This window comes from Callospermophilus lateralis, unplaced genomic scaffold, assembly GCF_048772815.1.
Source record: "Callospermophilus lateralis isolate mCalLat2 unplaced genomic scaffold, mCalLat2.hap1 Scaffold_1118, whole genome shotgun sequence".
Classification (NCBI taxonomy): Eukaryota; Metazoa; Chordata; class Mammalia; order Rodentia; family Sciuridae; genus Callospermophilus; species Callospermophilus lateralis.
In genome coordinates, this window is record NW_027511439.1 from 440,595 (window position 1) to 454,418 (window position 13,824).

Here is a 13,824-nt window from a genome sequence, read left to right on the forward strand (position 1 = left end):
ACTGGATCAGCCTCCCTTGGTTTATTTCCATCTTGTAGAGAGTTACACGTGTACCAAATGCACTGGGAATGCATGTCAGTCTAAACTGGAGACCTGTGAGGCCTCTCAGGGCTGCTTCAATAATAAGCAACAGTTTAGCCCACCAGGTAAGCCCTGCCTGCCACCCGCCCATGCTAGTGCACACAGGACCTGGGAGGGAGGGACTGCTCAGCTCAAGATTTGGGGTAGCCCCTCCCTCCCCTTTACTCCTCTACTCTACCTTGGCTCCCTCACCTAAGGTCCTCCTAGGATGAGGCTGGGTGTGGATGGGGGAGGTGGCAGGGGTGGGCACCATGCCAAGTGAAGGGTCTCAGGGGGAGGTGCTGGGTGACTCCGGTCCCCACATCCATCTCAGGGGTGGGGGATCAGTGAGAAAGGACACCTCCTACTTTTTTGTGATTTTGGATTCAAACCCAGGGTCCCACACATGCCAGGCAAGCACTGGGGAACCCCCATCAAACGGTTCCTCCATGGGTTTGTTCTATGAAGAGGACCATTGGGGAGGACTCTTGGGAAAGTGGAAACACTAAGGACAGAGGGGTGCCCTTGCAGAATTCTTTGATACTGGCTGCCCGTCTGGATACCCCCCTCTCTAGGACTCAGAGGGAACATTCTCTTTGGTTCTGGTTCTACACAGGTATTTCACCAACAATTACACAGGATAAGGGCTGCTCTTCAAGTGCGTGCACTCCCCTGTCCTTCTCTGCCACCGTGAGGACTGGATGGACATTTGTGTATGAGAACCAGTGCTGCACGAGCGGAGCGAGGAGTGTAACAAAGCCGACATCCAACGTGAGTGCCTCCTGCTCTCCCAGCTCCTGGATTTCCTCTGCCTTGGAAGTCACCCACGGCCCACCTCCACTTTTGAGAGGCCCAGAGCGTTTTCTTTTCTGGTGAAGGGGCAGTTTGGACCTAAGTTCCTTCTGCATGGGAGACGGGCAGCTGAGTGGTGGGACAGCCCTGGGCATTTTCTCTATTTGTGCTTTGGGTCACCATCCCAGCAGAGAGACTCTCCTTACCTATCTCACTCCTCACCTCTCTTGTTCTGCTTTGCTGAGATGGACTCTCACTATATTCTCACGCTGGCCTCCAACTCCCGGGCTTGAGCAACCCTGCAACCTCAGCCTCTAGGGTGGGGATGGCTAGGACTGTGGGTCCCAGGCCACACACACCTGTCCTACAGTGTGTGAGCAGCATCATTTCAGGCCTCAGGTTACCTTCTGCCCCATTATCTAGGATTGTTCTCCAGCCAGGGAGAGAAAAGTCCTTCACGAAGTGGGAAGATAACACTAAATCCCTGCAAGCTCTCTCTGATTACTATTTCCTACCTGATCCATGAATCCTGTCCCTAACCCCTCCTATGCCAATCTAGCTGTGAATGGTTTGAGGGATTTTGGAATATCCACGAATTCTGGGGGGGTTGTAATTCTCTCAGGTATTCTTTTTGCCCATTGCTCACCATGAAAATGTTCTCTCTTTATTCAGTGTCTCCAGTGTCCAAGGAAGAAAATGGCATTGTATGTCCTGCCTGCTTCTCTGAAAATGGCACCTTCTGTAGCCCACAGCCCCTCAAGTGCACAGGGGCAGAGACGAAGTGTGTCGAGGTTATAGGCAAAGGTATGGAGATTTCCCAAGCATTTTGGGTCATCCTCTTAATGGGCACAAGGTGTCAGCCATCTATTGCTGTGTACCTAATTAAACCCAAACTTAATAGCTTAAGAGGACATCTGTCCCCCTGTGATCTGCAGGTGGCAGGTCTGAGAGGGGCATAGAGGTGGTGCTGGCTCAGGCTGTCTCCTGAGCTGTGGTCCAGCTGGCAGCAGGGGCTGAGGTCGCTCAGAGCAGGATCTGCTTCCAAGCCCATGCAGCCTCCATTCCTCTTCCTGGGCCTCCTCCTAGGTCTCCTGGGGGTCATGACCTGCCAGCTGGCTTTCCCCAGAGCTGGGATGAGAAGTGGGTGGGGGAGCTGAGGCTCTTCACAGCTCATCTGAGAAGAGACACTGCTTCATTTCTCCTACCCTCCCAGTCACCTAGAACCACCCTGGTGCACCGGGGGAGGAAGGCATGGAGGCACCGTCAGCAGGGGTGGGACCTGCAGCTGCCGTGATAGTGCATGATTCCCACAAGCAAGTGGTGCTAGAGGGCCAAGGGCCTGGGTATTCCTCCTAGGATTGCAGGGAGCCATGGGGCAGGAGACAATTGAGCAGCTCAGAGGAGAACAGAGGAGAGGACTGGGGACACATGGGCTGTCATGTTATCCTGGAAAGAGACTGTGTCTCAGTGACATGAAGGGTGGACACCCACAGTCCTCCCTGTTACCCTCACCACCATTACCTCTAAAATCAAACCCTTGGGCCAAGCACTGACTTTCTGCATGGTGTCATTCTGACTTCAGTAAAGATTTTCGAGTTTTCCTGAGTAGAAGAAAGCTTGTGTTTGTGGTGAGGGTGCAGGAGCCCCTCAGATGGGAGCAGGAGAAGCCACCATGGGGTGTCCTTTCTGGGCTGGACAGCTAGATGGGGCACTGTCAAGTATTTTCTGATCAACATGTAAAGGGTTCCCAGAAATTAGTGGCATTTGAGGAACTAAATTTAAGTTGGAGCTGAGAGTTTGATGAGAATGAAGGTTTGTCATGTTTTTTTTCTTTTTTTCTTTTCTTTTCTTTTTCTGTTTGAGTATTTTGGAGGAGGGTCTGAGACTAGCAGGGAGGGCTCACTGTCTAGCTGAGCTGACCTGAATGAGGGAAATGGGCGTCACCTGGGATACAGAGGAGAGGTGGCCTCTCTGTAGTGGGGCAGCCTTTCTGCTCCAGGTTTCTGTAGTATGTGTCAACCCTGGGCAGAGGGGACCTTATCTACAATATTTCCCTCTGGGTTCCCTAAGGAAGTGAAGGTGCAGAAGAGGACAGGGATCCCAGCTGTGTTCAGCCAAACCCTTGAGGTGCAGCTTCCACCTCCTTCCCTGCCTTTATCAACCACATCTCTCCTAGGGAGGCCATAGAGGCTCAAGTCTCAGTTCACATCTTTGACAGCAGCCCCCCAACCCCCACCTCACGTCCCTTTCTGGGAGGTATCAGGGTACCTCGACCACTGAGCCACATAGCCAGCACGGTTTTTATATTTTATTTAGAGACAGGGTCTTACTGATTTGCTTAGTGCCTCACTTTTGCTGAGTCATCCTTGTGCCTCAGCCTCCCGAGCCTCTGGGATTACAGGTATGTGCCACTATGCCCAGCTAGCAGGGTCCCTTTAAGGTACCTCCAGTTCTGGGGAGACAGAGGGACCTAGGGAAACTAGTTTGGTCCCTAGATGGGACTCTTCTTCCTGCAGAAGACAGAGGTCAGGGGTCAAGGGCCATTCTGATCACCTTTTTGCTTTGCAAAAGAAGCAGACAGATCAACCTGAGTACAGTGGGAAGGAGGGGAGACAGGGTGAGAAAGAGTCTCATTGCCATTTTTTCTCCCACAGGAGTGTTTAATGGTGTTTCTTATTTAACGATGTCTGCTATGGTTGTGCAACTGAAAGTGCTTGCAACTTGAAAGACATAAATGTAATACAAACTCCTACAAACATTTGGACCATTTGTGAAAACCCCATCAGTGAGAGCTCCCAGCTGACACCCATCATCTCGTCCACTCTGACTAGTCTCCTCCTGCTCAAAGTCTACCTTTGATGACTCAGGGGCTGGCAAGCCTATCATCTGACAACCACCAAATGTGAGCTTCCTTGGGTTGTGGCTTCTCCAACATCCCAAAAAGGACAGAATTAAAAAGCTGATGCTCACACACACACACACACACACACACACACACACACACACACACACACATATGGGATTACTTGTTTGTGCCTCAAGTTAAAAAAAACAAACAAAATAGAAACAAAAACTTTTGTTCATTCTCTCAGGGGCTCTTTCTTCACCCAAGTAGCACACTTCAGAGGAAGTCTGAGATGAGATCTCTAAGAATCTCTATGGTCCCTCCATGGTCTCAATGCATGTTCTCGGCCACACATCTAGGAACACACCTCTTTTATGATATCCTCAGCCCCTGCTCCCCAATCCTCAGTTTCCCTCTGCTAATGAAAATGCTTTGAATGAATGATTTGGGGTGCAGCAGTTTGTAAAGTCTCAGATACAGCTGAATTTCCCTACCTCAGATCCACTTGTGTGGAATCATTTCCATGTTCTCTGGACACTTCTGCTTCCAATAATGGACACAGGCATAGGTGGTCTCTGAAGGCTGCTTTAAAGGATGAAGATGCATCATCAGCACTCAAGACAGGTGTGTCCTCACAAGGCAGGTTTGAACCTATGGTGGCCACTGCACACCTCAGATGGTGCCTGTGAGGAGGTGGGGGATCCAGGAGAGGAAGAATCTTTACAGAAACCTCCTGGTGCTGACCCCACTACAAAGTTCTCCTGCAGTCTGCTCAAAGGGACACCTTGGTTCTCTAGCTCTCTCTCCCACAGGGTAAAGCCTTCCTCCTGAAGTGACAGCAGAGTGTCCCAGCAGGTGTTTCTTTCTTGGGTGTTTGTAAAACCAAGGATATCCTTGCCCAGGTCGGGCCTTCCTGGGTCTCTTGTTAGTAGCTCTTCTTTTCCTCCTGGGCACAAGCCATGCCCAGCTCAAAGCTCTCTCTGTCATTCTCCGTGGGTGAGGGCAGCACACCTCCAGTCTGCTCTGTGGAGCCCTTTGGCACATGCTCACCCTCGTTTCCTGCACCTGTAGCTGTGTGGGGTGGACTCTAGGCCCCAGAGGAGGGCTGAGTCTCAATAGGAGAGAAGATGCCCAAGTTGGCACTAGGATTGTTGATGGACAGAGTTGATCTGGGAAGGGATGTATGGGTCCTTGTTGGACCTGGTAATTGATGAGCAAGAATTAATTCCTTGTGTTCCCCATGAGAAGGGATTGGATTTCAAAAAATGATAAAAAGGCATAACACATGTGGAGGGCTTACTACACCCCAACCACCATACTACTCACCCCAGATGTGTTGACTCCATTCTCACAAAATACAATGTATGTATTATGGTCATCCCCATCTCACAGATGGAGAAAGAGGCACAGACTGGGGCTGTGGCTGAGTCTTGGACCACTTGCTCAGCATATGGGAGGCCCTGAGTTCCATCCAGCACTGCAAACATACAACAAACCAAAAAGGACACAAATACAGAAGGAAGGGCACCAAAAGATGAGCTAAGCTGTCCTTCCAGTAGGCCCTGCAGTGAGATTTGAATCCAGTCTCTCTGTAAGTGAAATAATCAAGCTACCAACTTACTGATCCTGGTCCTAGATATCAGTATTGGTCCTCATTTCCCCAGAAGTTGAAGATTAAACACCTGAGACAGTAGAGACAACAGTAAATGGCAAGTTTTAATTAAGAGAGACACAGAAATGAGATAGGCTTCTCTGAAGAGAAGAGGACCCAGAGCTGGGTATCTGCAGGAGTGAGTGTGTTGCCTCTCTATAGATCCCAGTTTCCTCTCCCTCCCCACCTGCCTACGGCCTAAGGGCAGGAGAAGAACATCCCAGGGTACCCATTCTCAACTTCTGTGCTGGGAGGATTGCTTCCCTGAGGTGTGAGCTATCCACTTCCTTTTCTTTGATAATTATCCAGTTAGCCCCCATCTTTCACACCTGATCATTTACTATCTATGCTGAACCCCTGTCCTTTGCTTTGTCTCATTATTAGTATAAATTTTAAATTTGGAACATCTTTCTTCATTTTTAATAAGCTGTATCAGTTTTTTATGACTCTTCTAGCAAACTACTAAAAAATTGGTGGTCTAAAGCAACACCAACTCATTCCTTATGGTTTTGGCAGTAAGTCTGTCTGTAACCCAGGCATTGCAGGGCAGATTCCCTCTGGGAGTGAGGTGATGCTTGGTTTCTGTGTCTTCTCAGCTCTGGTGGCCCCCTGCACTCCTGTACTGCTGTACTTCTCTGACACCTTCCAAGTTCACCCGTTGGCTCTCTGCCTCTGTCACCATGTGCCCCTTCCTGCTGGTGCCAATGCCCGTCTTCCTCTTATGAGGCCCTTGTGATTACATGGGGCCACCAGCCAAGTTGGCATGATTTCCCCACCACAAGATCCTTAGTCACAACTTCAACGGCTCTTTGGAAGATATATTCATGAAACTGGGGATTAAAATGTGTACTTATTTGGGGGACAATATAGAGTCCATCACATAACTGACCTATTTTAAAAAAAATGGACATTCTGTAATACAAGGTTTTCATAAGTGGGAACTATTGCAACTCTCTTGTGAGTTTGGAGAGTCCTGGGGAGGGTTCTGCCCAGGAGACTCAGGAAGGGCTGTGACTGCTTCTGGGAATGGCAATGGCAACAATTCCACACATTGGTAATGGGAAGGTGTCTTGTTATAACAGTGTCCACTTTGTGCTTTGATTGCAGACCTTGCTGCTCTGCCAGTGCAACTTATTTTTTAAATGGACATGTTTTTTTTCTCTTCTTCTCTTCCTGTTCCTCCCTAAGTTCTTCCCTAATCTCAGGGGAAGACAGGATTACCTTTCTCCCCCAATCTATGCAGCATTGTCTGTCCCTGAGCACACACTCACCATAGGAAAGAAGTAATCCAGATTATGGGAATGGTACCAGAAGGTCTCAGAAGTGATTAGCTCACAAATTATCAAGTGAATTACAACTCCAACAGAGAACATGCAGAATGCAGCTTTTGAGTAACCTCTATAAAAGCCCCCCTTTTCCTTCTATTGGGTAGAATCACAGCCTTTGACACAGGATTCCCTGTGTTTCTCCTTTGCTAGCAAAGCAATAAACTTTCTTTGTCCTTTTACTCAAAGATATGTCTTTGTAATTGGATTGGGTGACAAGGAACGAGCTTTTGGCAACAATTTTGGCAACACAGATGGAACCTGAGAGCTTTCTTGGGCAGGCCTGGCTTTCCAAGGAACCCCATTTCCATGATGAGGATTCAGGATGCTGGAAAACTTGTTGAGAGCCAACTGCAGGGGAGTTAGGAGATGAGAGAGTTTTCCTTGGATTTAACCAGAGGAGCTATTCCTAGGGAGACGCTGAGGGACAATTTCAGCAGCTGCTGAAGCTCCTTTTGCTTCAGGGGCCTCCTGACTTCTCTCCCTGAACAGTGCAGGTTGCTCCATCCTGGTCCACTTTGAGAAAAAGAAAAGTGACTTCAGGAAAGTTGAGACAACTTTGGCCATTTGGCAAGTCCCCTGGTGTGCACATCAAGACCCTTGATTCCACACACCTGGTACCTCTTTGGGGGAACATCTGGTCTCTCTTTCTGGGGACATCTGTAGCAACACTGGTGTAGGAGTCATGGTTAATTGGGACATGAGAACCTAGGGACACAGACTCACTTCTGATCTGTTCTAGGTTCTCGTCTCTCTTTTGGCCTTGGGCCTGGACCTTCCTTCTAATTTTCTGTTTTGTTTGAATCTGCAAACATGGCAGGTACTACATTGATTCTATAGGGAGACTCTTGGGAACAAACTCTGCTGGTCAATTTAAAGGCTCTCTCTGTTGGCCATGGTTTGGGGGCTCCCCTCTGATATTCTCTCTCTCTCTCTCTCTCTCTCTCTCTCTCTCTCTCTCTCTCTCTCTCTCTTGTACAATCTTGCAATTGGAGTTGGTGTGTCAGAAGTAGAGTGAGTTTTAGAAGGACCACCTATAAGTCTAAGATAATGTTTTATTGTAGTGAGATGACTTTTAAATAGCTTTCTAGATTATTGTACAACCTTGTAGTTGGAGTTGGTCTATCAAAAATAAAGTAGGTGGAAGAAATCTGTATGAGCAGGTCTGTCTGTTTTGCAGGCTCCTCTCTGTCAGCATGCTTTCAGTGATCCTCTCTTGTCTGTATTTTTTTTTGAGGGGGTGTATGTGTGTGTGTGTGTTACTGGCCCTTTAAGACATGGCCTATAGTGCATTGATCTTACTGGTGGTCTCTGGAGCAGACACCTTGCCTGAATGGGCCACCTATAGGGATGAGCCTTTCAATAAGAAAGAGGGTTTCCTATAACACAATCTGGCCTTTCAATGTTTTTTTTTTTTTTCTGGATTATTATACAATCCATTTTGAAGCTAGTCTCCCAGGGGGAAGTATGTGAAAGAGATTCTGTATCTACAGGCATTGATGCAGTTACACGAGAAGGGGGCTGAACCATCAGGAACCAAGTTGAAGGCGCCAACAGGCATGGCCTCTGGTGAGCAAGGACAGCAGAACACCAGATTAGATAGTTAAAAATATTTCAATGTTTCAGACCCACTGCTGGCCCTCCCAGCATTGTTTCTCAGCCTGGCCCCAGGCAGCCACAAGTCACCTCACCTCACCAGCCCTAAGCTCAGGGGGAAAAAAAATCTCAGAAAATCTGCCTAGGCTGCAGAAAAATGGCCAAAGAGAACCTGGCCTCTGCCCTGCCTTCCAGCCCTTTTTGCCCATGGAGGGTGGAGGCTGCTGGCCACAAAGGATGTGGCTCTAGGTTCCAGCATTGTCAGCTTATGAGGTCAGGAATAGCCTGCCCTTTTAACATCTAACAGGATACTCCAACTGGCCAGGGGATATTCATCACTGGGGCAAAGCAATTCTTCCTATCATAGTATCCCATCAAACTAAATGCCCGGGGAGACTGGCAGAATAAACAGCTGTACCCAGAAAAGGAAAGACAGAAACTAAGGCCTACCTGTGTTTTATAGGCAGCCTCTGCAAAGAGATTTTCAAGGAAGCCTAAAGAAGAGGATGGAAAAGGGCTCCTCGATTGCATATCAATGTGCCTCAAGTAAGAAGAAGCCCTATACCTAAAGTTGATGACACTGTGATGACAATACTAAAGGTAGGTCAGGTTCAAAAATATCCTGTGCTCCAACCCTTGGGAGGCAACCTGGGAGGAAAAAAATTAAGGCACGGTTTGGTATATGCTGGATTGTCCAACCCTTGCCTGGGATGAAATTTGTGTAAATTAAATGCACAGATAACATGCATAAAGACTGTCTCAGAATATTAATTTAAGAGAGGGTCCCAAACTAGAACAGATAAAAGAAACATATAGGATTTGGTGGCAAGATACCTTATATATAATCAGAGATATGATAAATTATTGTATAATGGTGTATTAAGAATTGTAATGCAAAATAAATAAATCCACATACATGAAAAAAAGTTTCATGAAAAAAAGAAACTGTATAGGTATAGAAATATATTTTAGTATAGAAAATTGGAAGGCAAAAGAAATGTTTCTGGATAAGAAAGTATTTTGTCTCATAAAGTAATATTCTTGGGCAACATCCAAGATGAAAGAGAACAAAACTAGGACTGTAAAGTTGTAAATATTTAAGTCACAGAATATTTGTGGAAGGTAAACCTCAAAAAATTTGTTAGTGATAAAATTGGCTATAATTAGCACAAAATTATTTGAATTTTAATGTACTTATATGAAGCAAAGTCAGAAACATTGACCAACTCTTATCTGTTGAAATGATTTTCTGGTATTTTTAGGTTTTATTACTTGGGGAAACTAAGTCTTAAAGGAATTAGGGTTTGTACCTGTTTTAATATTGTATATGATTACTTTGTAACTGGTTAAACAAACAACTGTTATTTAGTTTATACCAATATTGTTGATATATTTTGGAATATATGTATGCATCTGAGAACAATATCTGTCTAAGCCTTGTCTAAGTTTTACGTAAAAGTTTATAAAATGAAAGTTTATGTAAGGTTAATGGTAAGGTAACCAGTAAGTGCTCTTTTATGCATTGTATCTGACATAAAAGGGCCACACCATCATTTGAAGACCTGTCTTATATCTGTTGGCTTTGACTGAGTCAATTTCTGGTCATTAACTCTGTATCCTAAGTGTACAAGAGATTTAGGCCTCCTTTGATGTTTGTTAACACATGCAGGCCTTCGATAATTGTTATTGTCCAGTCTGGAGTCTAAATTGTACTTTAAAAGTTAAAACTTAGTTGAATGTATAACTTAGAAAAACACTTTGCCAAGTTGGTGTTAGCCAAACTAAATTTTTTTGTAGCAAAAGACTTGCATTTGTGCAGAAATAAGAAATTTGGTGGTATATATTCATGTCATTTCTTTTTCTTTTTTTTTTTTTTTTTAAAGAAAGAGTGAGAGAGAGAGGGAGAGAGAGAGAATTTTTTAACATTTATTTTTTTTTTAGTACTTGGCGGACACAACATCTTTGTTTGTACGTGGTGCTGAGGATCGAACCCGGGCCGCACACATGCCAGGCAAGCACGCTACCGCTTGAGCCAATCCCCAGCCCCTATTCATGTCATTTCTAATGTCTTATAGCAGGATTAAGTAACCTGTTGTCAATAAGTTGTATACCCAATTTTGTGTTACTCTTCACTCTGGTATTGGAATTTAAATGCATTTTTTGGAAGATAATAAGGAGATCTGATAAGTTTAAAAGTGACACTGTAAAACATGAAAGCATCTGCCACTTTTTCCCCAAAAAGAAAATTAAAAGCTCTTTGAGCGTGTCTTTAATTCAAGTTTCAGTTGTAATGTTTATTGTGTGATTTGTGAAGAACCCCAGCTTACCTGAGATAAGGCTCTGCCTCTCTCTTTACTCTGGGTTAAAATGGCTACAAAATAGTCTAGCCTTCAGCTCATTTAATGTTGTGTTCAAAGTTTGATTTTTGTTGTAAACATTACTGTGATCTCAAACAGGGGATATAATGTATAACTAAGTAAAGGTTTATGAGTATAAGAGTCATTATTCTTGGTTCATCACTATTACACAAATTGAAGGTGTTTTTGCTCTGCTAATTTCATTTTGTATTTTTCTTGTTAACTTTATAACTGTTGCCTGTTAGTCTTTTGCAGAGATACAGCTTCTAAAAAACAAAAACCAAACCAAAACAAAAAAAGCCTGGGTTAAGTATATAATGCTGACTTCCAGTACTAATACTAACCTTAATTAAATGCAAGAAGTCTCTGTAAAATGATAGATATTGAAGTTATAATCTGTTACTCTGTCTTTAAGACTGGTGAAACTGGCTTGCTGGGTGTTTAAAACCAACAACTTGGACACAAAGTCAAGGAAGTAAATGGGCAAAGAAAAAAATCAGCCAACATTTTGGCCCTTGCCCTCTACAGTTAGCCAGGACAGAGAGAATGATAGGACCCCCTCTCTGGGCTTTGCAACTCTGGTGATCAGGGATATTGAGAGGACTCTAGAGAACAAGAAGCCAACCAGTGCACACTCTGCAAAGAGGAGAGTCATTGGAGACAGAAAGTTCCCTGAGCTTCCAAGAGCAGCCACATATGGTCAGCCAGACCCAGACCTATCCTGGCAAGTGGCACTGCTATAGAGGAAAGCTAAAGGAGTCAGGAGGTTTGAACACTTCCCCAAGAGCAATCTCTGAAGAATCTCAACTTCCTTTTAAGATGAGATAGGAATATGGTTAATTTTGATCAACTTGGTCTTAAAAACCTGGCAGGAGAATGTAGCCTAAAAGCACATCCTACTTGGAAATTTAAATGGAAAACAATTTTTTTTAAGTGAACTTAAGATGTATACTTGTGTCAGCCCTAACAACAGAACTTAAAGCTGAAGGCTATAAAGAAAGGGTTCTTGTGTAAAGGTGCCTATCACAAAATTGCAAATTTGTCCTGAGTTAATTTCAGTCTGATTTCATGATCCTATAAATCTTCCTAACCACCTATGTTGATGAACTTGATGTGTTTTTCACTGATAAGATTACAGGTTAGTGTCTTCATTGGTTTTCAGAGACTGGCTGAAGTACTAATAGCTTTTGTGTCAATTGTTTATGAAAAAGCAATGCTTTGCTGTCTTGTTTATTGTTGACTTAGCATGATCCCTGCCCTATGTATACTTTGTCCAGTCACTAGCCATCTGCACTGTGGACCTCTGGACTGCTCTGATGGTGAATGGCCTTAACTATCCACAACCCACCTGATAGGAACAAGCATTAGGTTTGTTTGAGGTACTAAGGAAACAAAGCACCAGGCAACCCATGTACACACAAAAGAACCACCAATCAGGTGCCAACAGAATCACCTGTCAATCAGTGAGGACTCCTGACCAATCCTGGATCTCAGTAAGCTCTTCTGATCAACCCCAGTAGGACAAGGGACTCTAAAAACCTTCATTTCCGGTCCCAAACCCTATCTTTCCTGTCCCAAGCCCTCCTTTCCATCCCTAAGCCCAGTAAAAATTCCAATCTGGCTGAGCCCGTGCACAATTCCTCAGACCAGCTCTGTTGGAGGGTCATGCCTGCGAGGGAATCTCAATAAAGTCTCATTCAGCTGCTTTTTAATCTGCCTCCTTTTGGTCACTGGTGCCTGACCTTACATATGGTACCAAAACACAGGAGGGCTTTTCAGGTCTCCCCCATACCTTACATCTGGGATAGAGGCCTACCCTCTTCTGCAACTGAACCAGGAAATTCCTAAGCTTCTCCTTCTTTCCTCTCCCTTCATCCAGGCTGATGAGAGTGGGGTAAGTTCCCTCATTTCCCCTTACCTTCCAGCCCCTCTCCATCTGGGGGGTTCTATTCATAAGTCACATGCATGCCATAGACCCTCTGTCATTCTGCTCAAGGCCACAGAAACTGTGGAGATGTCCCAGTCCTTGTGTGAGCTTTTCCCTTTTTTTTGGGCCCCCACTGGGTTGTAGGGTCACCTCAAGCCCCACACAGCCCTTACCCATTGGGTGAGTGTGATCAGAATTTGCGATGTCATTTTTTCCTCCCACTCACGCCAGAGGGTGCAGGAAGGTCATGGGAAACACCGAATACTCCATAGACCCCCAAACTCCCTTGAGTTGTCTATATTCAGATTTTCACTAAAGGCCTATGCCTTAACCACCTGGTCTTTTACTCCACTGTGTCCTGGCCCCAGTGTGACTTAGACAATGGGTCACAATGGCCCTTAGAAGGAACTTTGATTTTCAAATCCTGATTTGGACAATTTTTTGGCACCAGACAGGGAAGTGGGCACAAGTCCCTTATGTTCAGGCTTTTTTGGGTATTTGCTGCTGTCTCACTGTCTAATCTACCTGTTCTACCGCTCAAGTCTTCCTGGCTAGGGAAAATCCCTAACCCCTTTCCCATTGTTCTCCCACACCTCTTTCCTCATTCTCAGATCCATCTGAGCTGCTCTCAGCCCCACCTTCCTGACTTCCCCCTCCCTACCTAGACCAACCCTCTCCCTCCTCTCCTCCAACACCTGTACCCTCCCCTCCCCCTCCTCATGCTACCATAGCTCCTCCTCCCCCACTCCAGGACCTTCCCCCTTCATCCTTCTTCCCTCCTCTCCCTCCTCCTCTCCTGAAGCCCTGACTCCTTCACCCACCTCTTCTACTGATACAACCCTTCCCCTCACCCCTCAATGGATCTTTCAACCCACTCCCTTCTCTCTTCTCCTGTCAGTGCCCACACCTGGTCCCAGGTGGCCCTCTTACCAGCTAACTCAAAGCTCTTTTGTCCTCTCAGGGAAGTGGCTGGCACCGAATTCTCACTTTAAGATTTTTCCCAGATTGAAAAATGCCCTGGGTCCTTCTCTACTTACATTAAGGAATTCCAATACCTCTCTAAGACATATGAACCTACCTGGCATGACATCTATGTCATTCTCTCCTCTACCCTTATCTTGGATGAGCAAGCCTGCATCCAGCAGACCACATGAGATCATGCTGATCAAATTAGTCTAACAGATATGACTCTCCCCACAGGTGAAGCAGCCGTTCCCCTAACTGAACCCAACTGGAACTATCAAGATGGCCAACAAGGTCACCATCACTGT